We start from the raw sequence: 24,987 nt of genomic DNA on the forward strand, positions 1-24,987 counted from the left end.
TTTTGGTGCTCCTCAAATATTGACATTTTACGTTTAGTACAGGGCTTATTACTTATAGAAAGCAAGCTATTTGCATTTCTGGTAAAATCTCCTCAAGGGAAATAGCTGTTCTAAAGTGGGCACTCAATGGAAGCTGATGCCTGGATAAGGGATTTAATTCTCATTCCGTGTGTGGAGGAGTCTAGTATTTGATAATTCTCTGATCTTCACGAAGCATTCCAGAATGCGGTTACACAACGGCAATTTATATCTTTGCTTTCAGATGGGACCAAACTTTGGCTTGATGCCTAACAATATAGTGGACATAAATTAACAGTGGAGCAATTTATAGTCTGTCATGTCTTATTGCTTAATGAATTTGTCAAAAATCATATTACTCTGAAAATTATGGCAAGCAAGGTCCATGGGGCTTATGTCTTTAAGAACAAGATTGTTCCAGCCTCCCTCAAGCAAAACTGCTTCACTACTTTCTTCTTTTTATGTGGACACCAAATCTCAGAGCACTTCTGTTTACTTATCAAATCTCTGTTGACTTTCACTTTGCATTAGGACTACCAGGGATGTCCTTGGCCAGTTTGCAAATCCTCAACCCCAGTCCACCTGCTGTCAGAGCCAAATAGGATTTAAGAGTCTCTTAAACTCCTGATTCTATGCTAATATGATGTCATCTGTTTCTGGCTTATGCTCACTCTAGACTTTATTACTCATTTTTCAAACAAAGCCAAAGGCTTGTCCTCTATTAGGAGGGTACCAAGCAGCACCCCTAATGCCCCAACTATTCCTCTATCCTCTTTCTCTTTTCCCATTTATTTACTCCCCAAATCTCTTAACATTTATTCCTCTTTGTTTCTCGAATATGAATCATTTTTGAATGCTATTTCACAGGGTAAAGAATCAGATAGGCTTGGGATTTTCTAGACACTACTTTCCTCATTTGTAAAATGAGATTAACAACTAAATCATTTGACTAGTGTGAAGATTAGACTGTGCCTGGCATTCATCCACCCGTCCGTCCGTCCATCCATCCATCCATCCATCCATCCATCCAATCATCCATTCATCCATTTAAAACTCATTCATTCATTTTGTAAATGTTGGAGAACATAAAATGGGTCAGGCCCAATGCTTGTCATTTAGGATGCATAGTTGAACTTAGCGCTACTGTCAAGGACCTCGGAGGTCACTGGGAGGATGAACAAATTAAAAAATAAATAAAAACTAAGATGGCAAGTGATTGAGACATGTTCAGACAAGATGACAGCTTCACAGTGATCTTCACAGGGCTCTGGGGAAGTGTGTGGAGGGCTGCCAGGGCTCTGTTCTGGAGGGACAACTGCCCTTAGGTTTGAGGCCATGGTTAATACTCAGAAATGACAATGGCACTGCTGGTGGAAGCGATAGCACTGGCAATAGTAGTTTTGATTGTTGTTATCATATTTCTCTGTTAGTTTCTCTCTCTCTCCCTCTCTGTTCCTCTTTCATTTTCTTTTTGCAAGGCTCTCTCTCTTCCTTAAATTTCTGCATTTCTCCTTTCACACTTTATCTTATAATTCTTTTGGGAGCATCTAACTATGGATTAACTGATGGCCAATTAAAACACAATTGGATCTTTTTATTATGTATTTTTCCTAAGGAAAAATTGCCCCAGTGACACCTGAGCATATGGAAGAGCCATGGCTGGGTTGCAAACCAGTGGGGGCTGCCCCATGAAGGTGGCAGATGCCCCCGGGCAACTCCCTGGCTCATCCTGTGATCTGTCTCCTTGGCCAAATGGAAGCAGGCCAGGCACCTAACAGTTAACTGTGATGCTTTTTTCCTCCATTTCATTTCAATCTCTTTGTTCCATGCAACCAAAGAGCTAATGCCTGGCGAATTTGTTATGACCCATTGTTTAGCTTGTGGAATAAACCGATTCTTCCCCTTTCTGTGTTCTGACTCCCCCCTTTGTCTGCAATTTTATTTTATGGTTCTTTTTGTACACATCCAACACATGCTGAGGTTATTGAAAAGCACAAATTACACAGAATTTAATTTGCATATCTATTGAGGTCCAATCCCAGAGTCCTTAGTCAGGCAAAATGCCCATTGACTCTTACCTCCTTTACTCTGCTCCTTCTTGGCAGCACAACCTACAGGCTGCCCCTCTGCTGCTTCTAGCAGACCTGGAGAATGGCCTTCATGAATGGTTTCAGCAGAGTCACTCCATGGAGGACAGTGAGTTTGGTTTTGTGAGCTTCCAACAAAGTCACTCAGAGTGTCTTTGTGGGCAAGGCAGGAGAAGAGAGGTCAGATAACAGCCAGTGAGGTCAATTTAGTACTGGTGTGACTGGGAAAGTGCAGGTGTTGAAATCATACGGGATTATGTGTAAATCCCTGTTCTTTCAATTACTTGCTTAAAAAAAAAAAAAAGGTTTTATTTTAAGATGGCTGTCAGTTCACATGCAATTACAAGAAACACAGAGAGATCACTCATGTACTCTATAACTGGTTTCTCCCATCATTTGATTTTGACCTTGGGCAAGACACTTAATTTAGCTAAGTCTCATTTTCTTCACCTATAAAATGGGAGAAATAAAGTACATACCACATGAAATTGTTTGAAGATCATTTAAAAGAGCATCTATGAGACAACCTAGCATGGTACTGGTACCCAATCTGTCCTCAATAAACAGATATTCTCCTCAGAATAAATGATGGTAGCTGAATAATTCTGATCATGAGAAATAGTAACCTTGAGAAAGAGTCTAGCAATATATTCATAATTTTGATCTAAAACCTGCTGTCATGAAAAATAGCATATGTATTTAAATTTTGATGTAAGAATGATTTTTACAGAAAAAAATTTAAAAATAGAGTTATATAAAATAACCTAGAATCCTAATACCCAGTTAAAATTATTGCTAACATCCTGTTAGATATCCCTCATAAGTAGATCATACCTCTCATAGTCTTTATAACCATTATTTTAGGGCTGTGTGATATTGTGGAGTAAGGAATATCAGATTTTATTTACATTTGAGGTGTATTCAGTGTCTTACAATTTCTTTCCTTTCTTCTCCTTCTTCTCCTTCAACTTTCCCTCCTCTTATTCCTCTTTCTCCTTTTTTATTTTTTACCTATAAAGAGATCTACATTAAACATCCTTGTAAATAAATCTTTGCGTTTATCTATGATTATTCAAAGTCCATTTCTAGGAATAAATAATTATGGCTCAAAGAGTCTCCACATTTTATGGTTTTTGATACATAGTAACTACATTAGTATCAGCTATGTAGGTCAATGATTCTTTAATCAAGGTGCACATCCAAATCATCTCTTTAATTCTATAATTCTGAGTCTTGACCTCTGGAGACTTTATCTCAAGGATCTGGAACTTTTAAGATGCTCCCAGGAGATTCCCCTATGCAGATCTGCTTGGGTACCATTGGCTAAGAGGAAGTCAGGGTAAAAGTCAATAAAATTTTCAAATAACAGGAGGCAGGAAAGAATTAATTAATTGGGTGATAATATCAGTTTTCTCAAAAATGCTCATATACTGGAATAATAGGAATGCACTGAGGAGGCTTAATATATAGGGAACACCTTTTGTAAGCTCCAAACTGCATTGCCATAGCACATAGATTATCTGAATGATTGAAACAATCAGGCAAGAATGTGTTCTATTTTACAGATGAGGAAATTGAAACTCAAAGAGTTAACTTACTTGCTCAAGGCCAGTATTTGCAGAGCTAAGTTTTGGCTTCTTATCTCCAAATCTTATACTTTTTAATTTTTCCATACCATAAATTTTTTTAAAGATTTTATTTATTTATTTGACAGACAGAGATCACAAGCAGGCAGAGAGGCAGGCAGAGAGAGAGAGAGGGAAGCAGGCTCCCCGCTGAGCAGAGAGCCTGATGCGGGACTCTATCCCAGGACCCTGAGATCATGACCCGAGCTGAAGGCAGTGTCTCAACCCACTGAGCCACCCAGGCGCCCCCATACCACAAATTTTTATTGGTGAATTTAAGGGGAATCAATACAAAGCAATGAAGGTGGATCTCAAATCCAAACCGACAAAACACCATCAGGAGATACACTTTATCTAAGACATCTGTAAGAAAGATTCGATGTAACATTCTCAAAGTGTAGTCCAAAAATCACTGATTCTAGAATTATTGGTGGGAGAAATTATTTAAAAATGCAGGTTCTTGAGCCCCACCTTAGATCTACTGAATTAGGATCTCTAAATTGGGAGCCAGAAATCTGGATTTCTGATAAACACCCAGATGAATAGCAGGCACACCAAAGTTTGAGAACCGAAAGTTAAAGAGTTTTAATTAAATCTGGGTTTAATATAAATAGACAGGGTAATACTCCTGAAAAGGTAAAGAAATCTTATTGGGAGTCAAATTTATAGAGATCAAAGAGCAAACACGCCTGTGGTGTGGAAGTAACTTTTGAGCAACTCATTTAAGGATATTTAAAATTTGTAGTGTACACAGAGAAGAGTAGCCAGCATGGGGGGTATAACTGATACAGTTCAAGAACTCTGACAGCTCAGCCTGCATTGGCAAAACTTATGTACCAGATAGCATTGCTCTTATCTATTTCTAGTTATAAGTGATGATATTTGCAACTTAGTATAAACTAGCACTTGATTTTTAGGAATATTAGAATTAGATATTAAATTCAAAGAGCACATAGATTCCTGCTTTTAATTATTATGTTAAACTACTTTTGTATATGCTGATTGAATGAACTAGTTAAATAAAGTGTTCATGGAAACAACTATTTTTTTTTCTTGAATCTAGTAAAGTTTGGCTTCCAGAATGTTTTACTCTTTGCTCATAAGAATTAAGCTTATTGACAGTATTTTCTTTAAGACTAGAATAAGAGAATTGCCTTTATGTTAAGACTAAGCATTTAAAAATTATGTTTGAGACTTTCACTTATAATTTAAAAGAAGGTCAGTCAAATATTTCTTAAACAAGATAGAAAAATCATGAATCATTATAAAAAAGATAGATAAATTGAACTTCATTAAAATTAAGATTTTTTTTTATCTCCATTAAGCAAGGGAATGTGCAGTTTGCACACTTGGATAAAATGTGAACCATAAATATTTATAGAAAGAACTTATTCAGAATATATAAAGAATATATAAAGTCTTATAAGTCTTATAAGTCACCTAAACAGCAAAAGACAAGCAACACAATTAGAAAGTGAGCCAAATACTTGACAAGTTTTTCATAGACAAGGATAGACAAATGGTCAATAGGCATTTGAAAAGTTACTCAGCATTACTGCTTAGCAAAAAGCACATGAGAACCTCAATACTATATCAGTACACATCCATCAGACTGGCTAAAGTGGCTAATAAAAAAAAGGTTGGCAACAATGTAGACCTCTTACACTTTCTGGTTGGGATGTAAATTGTATAAATACATTGGAAAACTGACTGGTAATATATACTAATGATGAAAAATATGTTTTCCTTGACACCCTCTTAGACATATACCCAAGAGAAGTGAATGCATATGTCCACCAAAAAACATGTACAAGAATTGTCATACAGAATTTATTTATTTATTATGGCCAGATCAAACAACATAAATGTTCACTGGCCGTGGGGAAAACAAATACATTTGTGGGAATTTCAATGTGATGGAAAACTACATAGCAATAAAAAGGTGCCATTTTGCCTCACACAATAACATGGATGGATCTCTAGTCAAGATTGCATACTGTATGCTTCTATTTTGTGAAGGTCAAGAATAAACAAACTGATGGATGATGATAGCAATCAGAAAGTGGTTATCTCTGGAGAGCGGTGGTAGACACTGACTGGGAAGGGGCAGGAGGGGAAACATTGGGTATTGGAAATGTTCTATATGTTGAGCTATGTTGTAGTTACAAGGATACACACAAACACAATATATATTATAACCTAGGATTTAAGACTTTAATATAAAACTTCAATAATTAATATGATGAAATGAAGAAGGAGACCAGCACTTTGCTATCTTAATATAAGCTAGATCCTACATGCTTGTGTGTGATATCAATAACAACTAAAAGGAAAATAATGATAATTTATTAAATATTAGAGACCCTAAGTTTGTTGTCTAAAAACCACAGTGGTCCTTATGGTTACTTGGGTTTTTCTAGACATGATAATGTCCTTGTGGACATTATTATTTTACAAATGAGGAAATAAAAACAGGAAATCACTTTCCTGCAGTCTGTGAAGCTAGGATTAAAAAGTAATTTTGTCATATTCAAAACATTTGCTTTAGACCTTAAATTTCTTGGAGGATGAAGACGTGTCCGTTTAACTCACTTGGGTATCTCCAGCACCTGGCCCAGGGTCTTGCGATTATTAGATATGCAATAAACAGAGTTGGATAGATAATAATTAAATGAATGAACAAATGGTCATGTTCTTTCCCTTCTACTAGGCCAGATACTTCTCTGCTGGTGATGTCAACATAAGTGAGGATCAAAATTTATTTCCCCCCCACATTTCATTGGTGTGTAGACTAGAATTTAAAAAGTAGCTCAAAACCAACAATACTCCTAGAATTGAAATGTGATGGAAATTCCAGTCAATCCTGAAGTGCCTTGACTTGGTGGCTTTCTCTCTGCTAACTCATCTTCCTCTAGCTCCATGCACTTTACTAAAAGGGCTTCCTGAGGATAAGCCATTACATCTGTCTTCTGTGGCCCTCGTGTATGACCTGGACCCGGGGCTGATATGCAGATGGCAGGGACTGCATCGCCTTTCAGATTGTTAATACTTTGAATAGCACCCTAATTTCAGACCAAAGGGCAATAAGCCTCATGGAAGGTTTGATCACTGCTTAACACAAGAAAGAAATTCCCAAGGTCACACGAACTGCTTCCTGAAGTAGCCGAGTCCCCATTAGTGGGGGTGCCCAATGCTTTGGACAAGTTTCTGCAGATGCTATGGAAAAGATTTGAATACCAATTGAAAACATGAACAAGATCTATAATTATCAAACTACTTTTTGTTTATTGATCCATTTTTTAATGGAACTATCAGGTGGACGCTCAATCCATGAAAGAGGTAAAAGAGATCCTAGGTTGGCATGTCAGGGCTTCCTTCTTACCTTCCACTGCAGGGGCAGGCAGTACAGACAGTTGGAAAACCTAGGACTGGGGACTGTATGTTCTCCTTAGCAGGGTGGTGGAGGCTCTCATCTCTGAGGCCTCTGTGGAAATCTTTCTCCAATGGGAGGAAGGGCTGTCATCACAATGTGGGACTAGGGGCAGCTCCCCTCCACTGTCACAGGATGCTGAAGTTTTCATCTGTCAGGCTGTTTTCCCTCCATTTTTGTTAAATAATTTCATGTTGCCAGAGAAGGTCTCTTATTATGGTCCCCTTTTGGGGGTGCTATCTCATTCATCACCTCTTTCCCCCTCTCTGTCAGTGCAGGGGAATCTGGCCTTCAGCATTAGGGAAGCTGGGTTTACAGTTAGATGGGTGGTTAAGACAGAACCTGAAATCCCTCTGTAGTGTTTCTTTTTTTTTTTTTTAGATTTTATTTATTTATTTGAGAGAGAGACAGTGAGAGAGAACATGAGTGAGGAGAAGGTCAGAGAGAGAAGCAGACTCCCCGCAGAGCTGGGAGCCCGATGCGGGACTCGATCCCAGGACTCCGGGATCATGACCCGAGCCGAAGGCAGTCGTCCAACCAACTGAGCCACCCAGGCGTCCCCCTCTGCAAGTAGTGATCATCATGGCTGCTCTGCTTCCTTACAGTATTGCTGTGAGGGCCAAATAAAGAAAGGCAGTGAAAATGGTATGACCATAAAATACTACACAAAGTCAGGTTTTAGTATAGTTCTTACAACAGATTAAAAATATATGTATTTAAACATCTATGTTGTTTGCAAACTGAGAAAAAGTATTGTGTTCAGCTGTAGCAGGACAGATCATGTAGGAAGGACTAGAACAAATGAAGTATAACAGTAAGTGCTCATCCCTTTCCACAAGCTCTAGTCCCTAACTTTCAGGGCTATTGTAAAGAAGGAGTGTGTATGTGTGTAAGGAAGGACCATGAGTCTAACAAACTTGATTTAAATGCATTGTTATATTCCTCCTGCAAACGTTGAGAAACAGCTGTTGTAAGCCCCCTATTTTAGAGTTGAGGAAACTAAGATCCAGCAAGTGTAAGCATCTTATCCACAGCAGATATTGGCAGCGTCTCATGAAGGAAATTGTTGATGTTATGCAGTGGTGAGAGGAGAGGGGATTGTGTTCTTCTATGATATCATTGGTGAAAAAATGTACAATGATTTAGGTAAGAAAGAGAGACAAGGAGGGTCTTAAGATCAGAGAAGTTGTTTGATAAATGCCACAGGCCTAGGGTGACCTTGTGCCAAGGATGGTCTCCCCTTACATGCATTTTGGTGTTCCTGCTCTGAGACACACTCTGCCAGTTCCCAGAGAGACAGCCAATAGCACATGGTTCTTCCTATTACAATGCCCTGGATACTTGCAAAAACAGTTTATATTTATACTTCCTGTAGCTTCTACTTCTTCCTCCTTCCCCCTCCTTTTCGTCCCTCAATTTTTAGTCTGTAAAAGACACTGTCAAAATAGAGTGTAGATATCCTTCCTCCTCTTCTCCTCACCCTTTGCCTTCCTCCTGGTAACAGTCTCTTATTTATTTACTCTGTGCCAGACTTTGTGCTACGCATTTAATGCAGACCATCTAATTTAGTCTTCATAACATCACTGTGGAATGTTTTATGATCCTATTTTAAAATATAGAACTGGATGTTAATTTCTTCAAAATAGCTTGGCATGGCCAATAAGTGTTCAAGCTGGCTTTCATGCCTGGGTCTTTGGACTTGAAGTATATCACACTTAACAGGATACAATAACTGCTCTATTCAGCATGCATATATGTTTGCTGCTGGCATTGATAATTACTTTGGTAACCGTTAAAAATGAAAGGTTAACAGCTTCTGGAAACCATATTTTAAGAGAGTCCATGCACTATAGTATGAGAATTATAACTAAAGGTCATACGTCTGGGAATTGTTCGTCTTGGAGGCAAAATTAGGAATGGCTACTTCTATGTAGTAATGGCTACTTCTCATTGTTAAGAGGTTGTAGAGTTAGGAAAATTGGATTTGAGTCTTGCTTCCACTATTTAATTGTGTGACCTTGGAAATTTTATTTAGTTTTTATAATCTTTCTCTGTATAATGGGAACAATCATAGTGTCATACATATGGTAATTACAAGGATTCGAAGCACAGCATATTTTCTAGTGCTTGTTATTATTCTTATTTTTACTATTATTACTATGATTGAGACTTGAATGTTTTTTACGCACTCTCATAGGTCTTGTAGAAGATGCTGTCATTATTCATTTTTTTCCTTTTTATACCTAATCAATGTAGAATGGGTGGAAATTTTATGAGTTATTCCACACTATTAGAAGGACATGTTTTTTTCCTTATGCCTTGCTCCATGACAGTTCTCAGTCTCTTTTTCTTATAGAATTGCTTTGTTTCTGGAAAGATGTCAAGACTTCATGAAAAAATTATGTAAAAATAACTGGTGATGCTGTTCTTTCTTCCTCTTGGGAAGAAACAAGACCATTGTCCTGCAGTTAATTTCCTCTCTACCTAGCTATACTGTGAGCGTCACCTGAGCACACTTATGCTGGCTAACTATACTGTAATTGAGCCTAAGTTACCAGGTTTTTGTTTTCAGTGCTAGTAAAGCCATTTTGATTCACCTTCTAGCTTATAAGCTCCAACCTATCAGCACAGACACTAAAGTTGAACTTTGACCTTCACCTGCCATCTTTTGCTTATTCTTCAATATGTTCAGGTTTCAGGGGTAGAAGAGAGGTGCTATTTATTCTAGGTTCCCTCAGAGACCCCCCCAAACACTTTTTCAGTTAATTTGGCCATAATTTATTAAACAAGTCTAGTGAGATCTCATTACAAGGTATTGGTAAGTCTAGGCTAAAAAGGGTTTACAATGATGGGGCAAAGGCAGGATGTATCCCTGGGAAGCCCATGGCCCTAGATGACAGTATGAGTGGTACAGTCAAGACAGGGAAGGACAAAAAAGAAAAACTGGTATGAGCTGGAGTTGGTGGAGAGGTGGGCCCTGAGATGAGGTCTGGAAGAATAGAAATTAAATTGGGTAGTTGAAGAATACTTGACAGGCCTTCTAGGAAGCAAGAGAAACAGCATTCAGGAAATGGCTAGACTCTGAAATTTGAGAAATTTTGATTACTGCCCAAACAGAATATGGACCTCACTTAGCGGTGGAATCCTCAGTCTTTAACTTACTCATTGAATGAACTTGGGCAAGTGAATTCCCCTCTATAAACTATGGTTTCATCATATTTAGAATAAGAACTATAATTTTGCCTTTGCCTGGCAGTTGAGAGATATTAATGAGGCAATAGATAGAAAGCATACAACTCCATGCCTGGCACATAGTAAAAGCTTAATACATTTATTTGCTATGACAGGAGTAACTGCAGTGCCTGTAAATGAAGTGGCTTTCCTGCAGGGAGTGAGTGTCATCTATACTTTTTCTAAAATCATGTCAGAATTCTTTGAGCTCTGAAAACAAAGGACTTAATTCTTAAATGGATATAATCATTATTCAGTAGACCAGAGTTCAACCATTAACTTGTAGTTGCAAAATTCTTTAAGCTCTAATCTTTCTTCAATTATTCATTTTCACTAAATTTTTAATAAAAGAAATGTAAATACAGAACTGGAATGACCAAATTACAGTTTTGATGTTTTGTACCAATTATTAGATGTAGGTTTTAAATATTAAAGACCAGGATTACTAAGGAGGGTTTTATGAAATCAAGTCTTGCTAGAGGTTTCATCTGCCTTAATTTCCTTTTTTTTTTTTTAAATTTCCTTTTTTAATAATATTTTTATTATGTTATGTTAGTCACCATACAGTACATCATTAGTTTTTGACATAGTGTTTCATGATTCATCATTCACCTTAATTTCTTATTACAGGTTTTCAATCAAAGTCCTGTTTTCTGTCAGCAGCTCAAATGTTCATTGTTTTTGTGTTTTCAAGTACTTTAAGCATGAACAGTGGTTGAAAATAGCCACGTCCTTTGATAACAGTTAGTTCACAACTAATAGAATAACAAACATTCTAAGGATATGAGGAATAGTTCTTGACATGCATTCAGAACCAGAAGGCAACTTGAAGAATACCACCCTGCCATTTCCCATTGACCACCCCAGTGACAGTGATTGACAGTCCAGGTCACCCACTTGATGACCATTGCCATCTATATACAGGTGACTTCCAAATCTAGATTTTCAGCCTAGAACTTAATTCTCTGCTCCACTCATACTTGCTCAGCTCCTTCCTGGGCTTTTCCACCATGATGTCTCAATTGCCTCGATGAACATGCTCCCAAAGAAACATGATTCTTTCTCCCAACATCTGTTCTTCCCTATGTCAGGAAGTAAGTGACATGGCCATCCATCCAGTAGCCAACAAAGTCAGAGCCAGTCACTCTTCGGAATCACTGCTGGCAATACAGTGTTGGTTGTATTCATATTAGTGATTAAGAACATAGACTCAAGAGGAAGACTACCCATTCACTAGCTATGAGACCTTAAGTAAGTGACTTAACCTTTTCGTGTCATATTTATCACATTTATAATTCAGGGATGATAGTAGTTCCAATTTCATAGTTTTGGTATGATGATTGAGTTAATATTTCTAAGTGCTTAGACCTGTGCTTGGCTCATAAGAAATGCTATGTAAATATTTCTTAAATAAATAAATCACACATAACATTCTTTAAAAGACTATTAATTTCACATATTCCTCTCTGTCTCCATGGAGGCTCCCTTAGTTCAGACTCTAATTCCTCTGGAATAATTCAGGGATCTTCGTTTTCCCAGTGAGCTCTTGCCTCTAGTCCTGTGCCCCTTCAGGCTATACTCTCTAGGGCAACCAGAATGATCTACTGAATGCAGGGCAGACTGTATTTCTGGTCTACAACTTTGAGTGACTTCTCAGTGTCATATCCAGGCTAACTTGGTTCATCAAGCATAGTTGGACTCCTGCCTGCATCTCCATCAGCCACCTTCCTTCTTCATCACTCCATATACTAAACATGACAAATGAATTCTGTTTCTTTAAGTCTGTCTCCATTTGCTCTGATTCCTGTTGGTGAAAAGCCCCTCTCTGCCTTATTTACCTTCAGATCCAACTTAAACATCTCTCTCTCTCTCCCTCTCTCTTAACTCCCTGATTCTTCCACCAGGACGAATTCCTTCTCTTGTGTTTGCTCTCTCTCTATATTTTTCACTGCATAATGATCTTTTATGCATTTATTTGTTGCACATCTCCCTCCCCAACCAAAATGTGAGCTCCTGAAGGCATGGAGTGTTTTCTTTCTCTGTCTCACTCACATGTAATCTTAATTAACTGTTTTTTGTTTTATTCTAATAACTTCTACAATGTCTGATATAGGGTAGATGTTTAATCAACATGCATTGAGTGAATAAAAAATAAACTTAATGGCATCTTATTGATCACATCACACAACCTTTAATTTTATGAATGAGAAAACAGATCTCGGAGAATTTAATTTAACTTGTTCTAGGTTACTCAGCTGGGTAACATTAGAATCCAGACTAAAACATTTTCCAGCATTTCTTATTACAACATAGCCTCAATTATTAAGGCCATTTTAGGTCAATTACACAATTTAAAATTCTCAACTGGGGAGGCTAAGTGCTCCTTAACCCCATTCTCCTAATATATTCCCATTAGAAATACCTTTCTTGATACCCTGGATTCAGACCTTGTGGTTAAGAATGCTAACTGAATCTCCAAGTCACCAAGGGCTTCTATGGCAGGAGTATGATTTGCCTACTCTCTAGGCACTAGACATGACCTTCACTCTTCAGCATTTTAACTGGGATTGGGTTGGTGCAACAGACCACTTTTTGAAATTTAAATATGGGAACTCTTTTAAGAATTATTATTTTATCCTTCAGAAATGGGTGTGTGTGTGTGTGTGTGTGTGTGTGTGTGTGTGTGATGAGCAAGGGGGTTATAGGTTACTTGAAAGAGTGGTTCAGAGGTGAGAACTTGGGGATGCCACTGGGTTTTGCATTCCCGTTGAAAAGTCATCAGAAAAGAGTAAGGTCAACTCTGAATTCTGCCAAGTTTTGCCTTCCGTGCTGCAGAATGAAATGAGGTAATGTACTTTATGAACTGTGAAGAGCTACAGAAGTGTGAGGCATTTTTAGAATCATTGATTTATGGAAAAGGGAGGCCTTTAGAAATGATGTAGCCCTCCCACTTCCTCATTTCACAGAGAGGAGAAGTGACTCTCCCAAGGTCATAGCTAGAAGGTAGCCAAGATTGGCCTTGCTCTGTCTCTAGCTCATAGCTTGCCTCTTTCCACAGATATTCTACAATCTCACCAAATAAAGTGTCCCTGAAAGGGCTGGACTCTCCCCTCTTCTGTGCTTTTGCAAATGCTCTTCCCCATGTCAGGATACCTTGTCCTTTATGATGCCTGGGATACTTCCTCATCCTCAGCTGATAACCCTCTAGTCTCCTATCTCTGTACTTTTAATGTCTGGTCACAATATAAAACATGTAGAAGACATCGCTCTTCCATTGAAGACATTTACCATGAACTATTTCCATTTCAAAGGGATCCCTTTAAGTACATGTCCCCACTCACAGCAATGATTACTGCTGGAGATCTTTTAGGTGGTGGGAGGTGGGATTGGAACACAGAGAAGATCCTCCTACAATCCTCTTGGTCCTCTCCAAATTACAACTCATAGGTCATGTTCTACTCTACCAATATTTAAAGTCAGGGAGGGAGTTTAATCTTGGTGATCTAAAACATCCTGCAATATCTGTTAGAAGAACATTTATTTTTTCTCAGAGATTAAGTTGCAGAGAGGTGGATTGTAACGTAGTTCAAGGAAGACCTTTCCTATCAGTTAGGGCTAAACATCCATGGGTGGGAGTGCATCCCTTAGGAAGTGGGGATCTCCCTGTTCCAGGGAATGTTCAAACACAGCACCCAGCAGCAAGCTGGGCTGAACCACATACCTCCAAGCTTCCATCTGGCTTTGAGGTCCTTGAGTCAACAAATGAGTTTTTTCACATTGCTACTATTGCAGTTTTAGGTCTGGATCCCACAAAGTGAAGGAGAGAGTCTTTCCTGTGGACCTCTATCAGTGTGTTAGTTTAATCAAGACTGGAATGATCAAGTGAAGGTTTCTTGAAATGTTAAAAAAAAAAAGAAGTCATAATTGTGGTATAAGTGTATAAGTGTTTGTGAGTATGGAGAGGCAGGAATATAGACATATCATCTTTTTCTTTTCTCCTTCATCTCTTCCTCTCACAGGTAATGCTACAGAACACTTCGGTACACATATATTGAGCTCATATTCTGTATCTCACTTTCTAAACTAGATGTTGGGCTACAGATTAAAAGATGAATAAGATTTGGACTCTTCCATTTGCTCAGTTTAGTAGAAAGAGAAAGACACCTCTTTCACTTAGACCTCAGCTGGTTCAGTATCTTAATCTGTCCCTAACAAAATATATGCATTTTCTCCCCATCTTTAATGAATTCCCATGTATTTTTTTGGAGTGTTTTGGCAAAGCTTAGTCCCTGAAAGAAATAGATGGCATACTCAAACTGGGTGATTAGGGCAGACCTGAATAAAGGATTAATTTTCAAAGGTATGGATAGGGTGTGTGGAGACCACAAGGAAAATAGTGTCCAGGGCTATGAGCAGCTGGATATTTTACCCTTGTGTGTGAGGGATAGAAGGAGAAAGCAGTTAACAGAATCTAATGGTATAGAAAATGGTATGGAGCGGGCCACTTGGCAGGAGTTGTGACCTTTTACCAAGTACGTGGCCGCCTGAGATGACTGCAGAGGAGGGAGCTTGAGATGACTCTTCTTTCTCTGGGATCTCCTAGATGTCCTTCACCATTTAACTCAACTAGAAGTTAGGGAAGAAGCCCTTTGATAGAGTCCCCAAGGCACATAGCTGGTGATGAGATCAGGAGTGGATCTGGGGTAACAAACTGAAGATAGATAGTTCATTATACTAGATAAAATAAGCCATTTGTCTGTCTGTCTGTCTTTCATCATTTACATACCATACATACATACCATTCAATCCTATAAAGAGATGGTCAGGGGCTCCTCACTCTGTATGCATGAATACCTATATGCTTCCTCCCATCCCTCCAAATTTATAAGAACTCACTGGTGTCAGATAATATATGAAACACATCATCTACTGTATTTTCTTATATCAACTTCACAATCATGACTCAAAGTAGGTGAAGAGACAGAAAAAAATGAGAATAAAATCTCTCTGACTCCAAAGAATCTGTAGCATGCCAAATTTCTGAGCAGTGTGAACATGTTTGCTTTGGCCTGTTCACTAGGCAGTATCCTCCAGAGACAAACTCTCCTTTGGCTCGACACCCTTCCAAGCTCCATCTACCTGACCAACCATGATTCTTCACTCCTGACTCATGTTGGTTTTCTCTTCTCGTAATCCTTTATAGAACCTCCCAGCTAGTGGTATGCCCCTCTCTTATTCTCCCTTATGTACACTGGCCTCGATTCTCATGTGGCACCAACCATATTGAATTTAATCACCTTGATTATTTTCCCTGTGAAACTATAAGAAATTTGAGATCAGGGATCATTCATTTTTCATTTATATGTCTATAGAGATAGTGTCTGCCATGCACTAAAACTCAGTATTTCTTAACTGAATGATTAAAAAACAAGGACTCTTTCTATAACTAAAAAAGATCAGGTGGAGGGATGCTAGGAAGATAATGTGCAGAATATCTTTTATTTTTCAATGTTTCAGGAACATCCAAATTCAGGAAACCCAGTAGGTTCTACAATCAGATAGACTGAAATGATGTCATGAAAATCCCACTGTTATCACCCATGAGAACACCATCCTATTGTAGTTAATGGAAATAAATGTACCATTTAGTACTTTAAATCACGAAGCAACATAACTGCTTTCTATTTGCAGTGACCTTCTTGTACCCTCATTATTTCTCACTGCGGATGTCTGTTCCTGATCTTGTTGATTCAGCATAAGGGGGTGCATCCAAAAGACATAGATGAGGTGCAGAGAGGTGGCAGAGTTGGAGAAGGAGGAATCTGGAGTCATCTGAGGAGTAGAGAAGGATCACTCATGATTTCTCCACCCTTACCTGCATGTCTTCCCTTAGCACATTCATCACACTGCAATGCTTTACACATCTCCCCACTGGACCATGAGCATCCTGAGGGTTAGTGTCACATTTAGCTTACCTCTGGGTCCTCATTTCCTGGTATAAAATGTTGGACATCAAGGATCTCAGTGTGTATGGTATGTAAATGATGAAAGACAGACAGACAGACACACAGATGGCTAAGATTCTTTCTAGCCTCTATTCCTTATCCAGAAGAATGACTGAAAGAGTGAGAGAGGGAGTTAGAACCCAGTGAAGAAGATGATTGAATTTTGGGGGTAAAACCCCAGACAATTTTTTTTTCTTGGTGCTATCCTTTTCTCTCTGACAGCTTTTTTTTCTCCCCCTGTGTTGACATCCATCGCTGATTCTTTCTAGCCTCTATTCCTTATCCAGAAGAATGACTGAAAGAGTGAGAGAGGGAGTTAGAACCCAGTGAAGAAGATGATTGAATTTTGGGGGTAAAACCCCAGACAATTTTTTTTTCTTGGTGCTATCCTTTTCTCTCTGACAGCTTTTTTTTCTCCCCCTGTGTTGACATCCATCGCTGTAAAACCAGGCACCATAAGCCCTATATTTGTTTGGTTCAATGTGATATCCTCACTGTTTTGTAGAGAACTTGGCACATCGTTGTAACTCAGTATTTCTTAAATCAAGTTAAACTATCTGGGCTTTTATTCCTCCTCTCAACATTTGGTCCCTCCTACCTACCTCCCCAGCCAAGGCTGCATACACGACCTGAGCTGCCTTGCCCATGGACATTCCAAAATGAAATAGGAGGGGGCTATCTTTCATGTTGTAAAAATTTTCCATTCATAAATATTCCCTTCATGTAAGTGGGGAGAGGGCAAAACAGGGAGCCTGATGTGGGCCTCAATCCCAGGACCCTGGGATCATGACCTGAGCCAAAAGCAGACGCCCAACTGACTGAGCCACTCAGGAGCCCCTGTTTTTCTGGTTTTTTGTTTGTTTGTTTTGTTTTAACTAAGAAACTCTTGTTTATATTCAGAAGCTCAATGTGTAAGACAGGCAAAGTCAGCTGCTCTGGTTAAAGTAGCATTGGAGACACTACCGCCAAACTCAAACACAAATGGCTCCTGGGGAGCACAGTTTGAAAACCGTTAATGTAATAAGTCTTTGTTCAAAGCCTTCTAATGAGGGTGAAGGGAAGGATCAATTGAGATTGAGCTCTTATTCATCTTTCCATGTGAGACTACCTAATGGTGGTGGTAGTTATGAAATAGTTGTGCCTAGTAGACAGGAATCACAAAGAAGATGGGGAGGCATGCTAATTTGGAGGCAGAGGTTCCAGGTTCAGGGCTCAGAGCTGCCAATTCTTAAGGGCAAGTTATTTTTTCGAAACCTCTAATTCAGTCTTTATTTCTTCAAGATATAAATGTAGCTTCATAATATCAGTGGTGAACAAGCTATTTATCTTCTAATATTAAGTCAGGAAATAAAAAATATTTAAGTGCTACTTATTTAAATAATTCAAAGTGAAAATAACTTTATGGAATTCTATGGAAAATTATATGCTTATAACATATATTATCTTCTTTATCAAATAGGATATTTTCAATGAGAAATATGGAAGATTTCTAAGCTACTAAAATTGAATCTCAGCATATTTGAGAAATGGCATTAGAGAGGTAAGTTTGTAGTATTCCATTCTGAAATTGTAGAATAATTTAATATTCATTGTTCGCATGCATTGTCTATTCATTAATGAAAAATCCTTGCAATGTGTTATAATTGATGGGGAGACTTGAAGAGGTAAAGTGATTTCTCCAAGTCATCCAGTAAGTTTGCCACAGATTTGGAACTCAAAGTAGTTAACTCTAGTTAAGGCAATGTTCACTAACTATATTAACAAAGGCAAGCCTAACAGGTATAATAAATGGACCTCTAAATCCCAATGGTTAATACTATAAAAGTTTTTTTCTTGCTTATCTGAGAGCCTAATGTGTATGCTTATGGTTTGGGGGTCTTTTTTAATTATCAAGTCAGGAGCCAAGCTCCTTCCATCTGTAGTTGTATAGTCTTAAATTCATGGCCCCCAGGTTACCTGGGGGTCATCCCCATTCCATTCAGTTGGAAAGGGGGAAACACACAAAGGATTGCATGAAGAACACTTTTATGGAGCAGGGCTAGAAATGACTCACACCATCTTCCATGGTCTTGGACAATCACATGACCATTCTTGACCCCAAGTGGGCTGGGAAATGTACTCTCACTGGTAGGAAAGGAAGAGGGCATGATAACCTTCCACATTTAGTATTGTGAGCATCTTGAGGACTAGGACTAGGTTTTATTTATCTCTGTGTATTGAACATGTGCTTTTGTATATGAGTATGTGCTGAGAATCTTCCCACCGTCAGAACATTGCTCTGGTGTTGTTAAAAGGTCTTCTTCCTATTGGTCAGATGGAGTGTGAGATCCTAATTCCTCTCTCTCTACTTCTGGTAGTATCCTACTCCTCCCCCATCCCCATTCAAATGTATACAGCTGCAGCTGCCATATTGTTGAACATAATCTTGCTTCTCTAGACACAATGATTGGTACAAGATTATGAACTCTGTGCAGTATGAGGCTTAGTAGTGGTTGGTAGCCATGTTTTCCATTTTGCAGAAGGCACTCAACAATGATAGATAAAGAAGCCAGCAGTGCAAAACCAGGGAGGTGCAAAAAAGAGATGAGCAAGTCCTTATGGTTCATGTTCCTGATTCCAATGGCTCCAAGACTCAGCTACAGTCATACATTCCTGCAATTTGGTTCAAGGCTTCCACCTATGTGAGATAATCAAGTATCCTTCTAATAAATATTTTCTTTGCCTGAGCACATCTGAATTGGGTATACACCTAAAGCAATCACAAGAGACCTGATCATGTGGTTTAACAGCATAGGATGAGCCAGAACTCTGCTGCCTTCCAGAAGGGCTTTATCACTCCAGTGGGTTGTAATGAACTCATTCTCCTCCCTGCAAGCCATTCCCCAACAGTGAGGAAGGGCACAGTTCCTCCCATGGGATTCTTACAGGAGGATATTGTTCCTGAATAATCTAAGAAAATTTTCTGTGCGGTTGCATGGTAGGCTTTTTCTTTCTCTTTCATTTTCTTCCTGAAACCAAAATCCCTGATTGTATTTCCAAGTGTATTGAAGGTCTTATCCAGAAGCTATGTGGGCCAAACAAGATGCTGGTTCTGGGTTCATTCTTATCTCTACCAGATGATCCGTGGCATCCTTTCCTACTCTGAGCTTTATACAAGTGTTATGGGTTGGAAAAACAGACCCTTTAAGAATGATGTAGTGTTGTTCCTTATCCCTGACTACAGTCTTTAGTTTAAAATCTAATTTATCTGATCTGAGAATCACTACCCCACCTTTCTTTTGAGGCTCACTGACATGAGAGATGCTTCTCCATCCCTTCACTTTCAGTCTGGATGTATCCTTAGGTTCCAAATGGGTCTCTTGTAGACAACATATGGACGGGTCCTGTTGTTTTATCCAATCTGCAACCCTGTGCCATATTATGGGAGTGTTTAGGCCATTCACATTGGGAGTAATTACTGAAAGATACATTTTTATTGACATCATGTTGTCTGTGAAGTTTTTGTATCTACAGATTGTCTCTGTAAATTTCTGTTCTATGACACTCTTGGGTTCTTTCTTCTTTTATAGAAACCCCCCTTAATATTTCTGGTAGTGCCGGCTGTTGGTCACATACTCTTTTAAACCTTGAAAGCTCTTTATCTCTCCATCCATTTTGAATGTCAACCTTGCTGGATAAAGTCTTCTTGGCTGCATGTTCTTCTCATTTAGTGCTCTGAATATGTTTTGCCAGCCCTTTCTGGCTTGCCAGATTTCTGTGAACAGGTCTGACATTATTCTGATGGACTTTCCTCTGTATGTAAGGAATCTGTTCCCCCTAACTCTCTCAAAAGATGAAAAATTATGATTCATTAGTCTCACAATCAAGTGTCTCGAGGTCTTTCTAGATTTGTTGATCTTGGGGGGTGATCTTTCTGTCTCTAGGACACAAACGCTGGTTCCATTCCCCAGATTGGGAAAATTTTCATGGAGAATCAATGTACAAAAATCAGTTATTTTCTTATATGCTAAAAATGAAAATATAGAAAGGGAAATTAGAGAATTGATCCCATTTACTATAGCACCAAGAACCATAAGATACCTGGGAATAAACCTAACCAAAGAGGTAAAGGGTTTGTATTCAGGGAACTACAGAACACTCATGAAAGAAATTAAAGTAGACATAAAAAGATGGAAGGGCATTTCATGCTCATGGATCAGAAGAACAAACATTGTTAAAATGTCTGTACTGCCTAGAGCAATCTATACTTTCAATGCCATCCTGACCAAAATTCTACCAGCATTTTTCAAAGAGCTAGAACAAACAATCCTAAAATTTGTATAGAACCAGAAGAGACCCTGAATTGCTGAGGAAATCTTGAAGAAGAAAAACAAAACTGGGAGCATCACATTGCCTGATTTCAAGTTTCACTACAAAGCTGTGATCACCAAGAGAGCATGGTACTAGCACAGAAACAGACACATAGACCAGTAAAACAGAGTAGAGAGCCCAGGTGTGGGCTCAAGTCATATGGTCAAATAATCTTCAAAAAGGTAGGAAAAAATATACAATGGAAAAAAGACAGTCTCTTCAATAAATGGTGCTGGGAAAATTGGATAGCTATGTGTAGAAGAGTGAAACTTGACCATTCCCTTACACCATACACAAAGATAAACTTGAAATGGAAAAAACATGAGGTATGAATCTACCAAAATCCTAAAGGATAACATAGGCAGTAACCTCTTCACCATCAGCCACAGCAACCTCTTTCAAGATGTGTCCCCAAAGGCAAAGGGAACAAAAGTGAAAAGTGGCACTTCATCAAGACCAAAAGCTTCTGCACAGCAAAGGTAACAGTCAACAAAACAAAGAGACAACCCACGGAATGGGGGAATATATTCACAAATGACACCACAGACAAAGGGCTGATATCCAAGATCTATAAAGAACACCTCAAACTCAACACACACAAAAAAGATAATCACATCAAAAAATGGGCAGAAGACATGAACAAAGAAGACATACAAATGGCTAATAGACACACAAAAAAAGTTCATCATAATTAACCATCAGAGAGAGTCAAATCAAAACTACATCGAGATACCACCTTACACCAGTTAGAACGGCCAAAATTAACAAGACAGTAAACAAGTGTTGGAGAGGATGTGGAGGAAGGGGATCCCTCTTACACTGTTGGTGGGAATGCAAGTTGGTGTAGCCACTTTGGAAAACAGTGTGGAGATTCCTTAAGAAACTAAAAATAGAGATACCTTGTGACCATGCAATTGCACTACTGGATATTTACCTCAAAGATACAGATGTAGTGAAAAGAAGGGCCATCTGTACCCCAAATGTTCATAGCAGCAATGGCCACAGTCGCCAAACTGTGGAAAGAACCAAGATTCCCTTCAAAGGACAGATGTATAAAGAAGATACAGTCCATATATATATAATGGAGTATTATGCCTCCATCAGAAAGGATGAATATCAGTTTTTGTATCAACATGGATGGGACTGGAAGAGATTATGCTGAGAGAAATAAGTCAAGCAGAGAGAGTCAATTATCATATGGTTTCACTTACTTGTGGAGCATAAGGAATAACATGGAGGAATTTGGGAGATGGAGAGGAGAAGTGAGATGGGGGAAATTGGAGGGGGAGACAAGCCACGAGAGACTGTGGACTCTGAGAAACAAACTGAGGGATTTGGAGAGGAGGGGGCTTGAGGGTTTGGGTGAGCCTGGTGGTGGGTATTATGGAGGACATGTATTGCATGGAGCACTGGGTGTGGTACATAAACAAAGAATTTTGAAACACTGAAAAATAATAAAATTAAATTAAATTTAAAAAAAAGAAACTGGGCAGCTATATGTAAAAGAATGAAACTCGACCATTCTCTTACACTGTACACAAAGATAAACTCAAAATGAATAAAAGACCTCAATGTGAGACAGGAATCCATCAGAATCCTAGAGGAGAACATAGGCAGTAATCTCTTCGATATCAGCCACAGCAGCTTCTTTCAAGATAGGTCTCCAAAGGCAAAGGAAACAAAAGCAAAAATAAACTTTTGGGACTTCATCAAAATCAAAAGCTTCTGCACAGCAAAGGAAACAGTCAAGAAAATGAAGAGGCAACCCATGGAATGGGAGAAGATATTTGCAAATGACAGTACAGACAAAGGGTTGATATCTAGGATCTATAATGAACCCCTCAAATTCAACACACACAAAACAGATAATCATATCTAAAAATGGGCAGAAGATATGGACAGACACTTCTCCAATGAAGACATACAAATGGCTATCAGACACATGAAAAAATGTTCATCATCACTAGCCATCAGGGAGATTCAAATTAAAACTACATTGAGATATCACCTTACACCAGTTAGAATGGCCAAAATTAGCAAGACAGGAAACAACATGTGTTGGAGAGGATGTTGAGAAAGGGGAACACTCTTACACTGTTGGTGGGAATGCAAGTTGGTGCAGCCACTTTGGAAAACAGTGTGGAGATTCCTCAAGAAACTAAAAATAGAGCTTCCCTATGACCCTGCAATTGCACTACTGGGTATTTACCCCAAGGATACAGATGTTGTGAAAAGAAGGGCCATCTGTACCCCAATATTTATAGCAGCAATGGCCAAGGTCGCCAAACTGCGGAAAGAACCAAGATGCCCTTCAACGGATGAATGGATAAGGAAGATGTGGTCCATATATACTATGGAGTATTATGCCTCCATCAAAAAGGATGAATACCCAACTTTTGTAGCAACATGGACGGGACTGGAAGAGATTATGCTGAGTGAAATAAGTCAAGCAGAGAGAGTCAATTATCATATGGTTTCACTTATTTGTGGAGCATAACAAAAAGCATGGAGGACATGGGGAGTTAGAGAGAAGGGGGTTGGGGTAAATTGGAAGGGGAGGTGAATCATGAGAGACTATGAACTCTGAAAAACAATCTGAGGGGTTTGAAGTGGCGGGGGGGGGGTGGGAGGTTGGGGTACCAGGTGGTGGGTATTATAGAGGGCACGGATTGCATGGAGCACTGGGTGTGGTGAAAAAGTAATGCTACTGTTATGCTGAAAATAAATAAATTAAAAAAAAAAAGAAAGTGGAAAAATAATTATTTCTGAAGTATCTCTCTTTTTACAAAGTGACTCTCCCATACATTTTTTTAAGGCTCTAAGGAGATGAATGACTCCATCACACATGAGCTTGGTAGCCCAGTGACCTGTAGGATTTCTGTTTCCTCATTTGTAAAATTCGTGATTGGTGAAGATTACATTCTGTTAATGTATGCAAAACACCCAGCCAAGGACAGGAACTTGCTAAGTATTAGTTTCTCCCTCACACCTCCTCACATTACCTATCTCTATATTCAGGGCTCTCAGCAGCAGCGGGAGCTTAAGGCAAGTGGAATACAGTGGTTTTGTCCAAATTCTCTCAGGAACAACCACCTCATCCCCCTAATCCTCCGATTGGCCCTCCTCTCCTTCCTCCCTCCTTAACCCCTCCATGTCTCCTCTCTTTTTTGGTGCATTGTCCTTGTATTCTCCCACAAGCCCCGCTCCCTTCCCTGGTGCCTCTCCCCTCTTCCTGCCAGCCCCAGCTGCTGGTATGCCTGGCTGTTCAGATGCTATTGATTTTCTTCTATAAAAGATTGCTCAATTCATTTTCTCCACCTCGGCCCAGCGCCAGACCTCAGGGTAGGCCCCATGATGACCGAGTTGATTATGTGCACTGCTTCCCCTGAAGGACTGCAACCACATTGCCTCTCGATTCCCAGGCAGAATAAGACAGTGAAGGTGAACATGATTCATAAACTCTGCAGAACTAAACAGAGAGCAGTGGACCCTGACTTACTCATCTCCATATTTACAATGCCTAGCACAGGGCCTGGCACCAAGTTGGTGTTAATAATATTTGTTGAAATTAAATGAATCTCTTTTCTCAGCTTCACAGCATTCTGGGCACACAAGGAGGATCTCCATTGCTTCTGATTGCCTGCAGCAGTGGTTTGCAGCCCTGGCTGCACATTAGAATCACCTGGGGACATTAAAAAAAAAAATACCTATGGTCTGGTCTTACCCAAGACCAATTAACCTGAAATCGCTATCAGTATGGCCTGAGCATTGGCCCTCTGAGCTTGAAGGGTGACTCTAATCTGTGCCCATTGTGGGTTTATGAGAGCTTGAAGGGTGACTCTAATCTGTGCCCATTGTGGGTTTATGAGAGCTTGAAGGGTGACTCTAATCTGTGCCCATTGTGGGCTTACAAGGTAAGACCAGGTTCCCAGGCTGGCACTCAAGGTCTCCATTCCATGTCTCCCTATAGTTTCCTATAGTTTCCAGGATCATCTCCTTCCCCTGTAATCCACATACTCCATGTTCTTGCTACTTTGGCCTTTTTTTTTTTTTTTTTAGTTTCACTGGTAGAATTTATTGATACATCAGTTGCCTTTAAGACCCAGTGCTCATTACATCAATTGTCCTCTTTAATGCACATGTACCCAGTCATCCCTTCTTCCTCTACCCACCTCCCCTTAAGCAACCCTGTTTGTTTCCTAGAGTTCAGCGACTCTTATGGTTTGCCTCCCTCTCAATTT

At 39.2% G+C, this 24,987-nt stretch overlaps 1 long non-coding RNA gene across 2 annotated transcripts in view; it reads left to right on the plus strand.

Annotated features, from left to right (window-relative positions):
* LOC116567952 overlaps positions 1-24,987 on the plus strand; it is a 152,638-nt gene that overhangs the window by 125,327 nt on the left and 2,324 nt on the right. The window contains exon 3 of one of the 2 annotated variants that reach the window (XR_004276447.1): positions 17,856-17,936. This is a non-coding gene — a long non-coding RNA (uncharacterized LOC116567952). Of the gene's footprint in view, positions 1-17,855; positions 17,938-24,987 lie in introns of those variants that run through there. The other variant, XR_004276448.1, reaches the window with a different exon arrangement.

This window comes from Mustela erminea, chromosome 10 (genome assembly GCF_009829155.1).
Source record: "Mustela erminea isolate mMusErm1 chromosome 10, mMusErm1.Pri, whole genome shotgun sequence".
In the NCBI taxonomy this organism is placed as follows: Eukaryota; Metazoa; Chordata; class Mammalia; order Carnivora; family Mustelidae; genus Mustela; species Mustela erminea.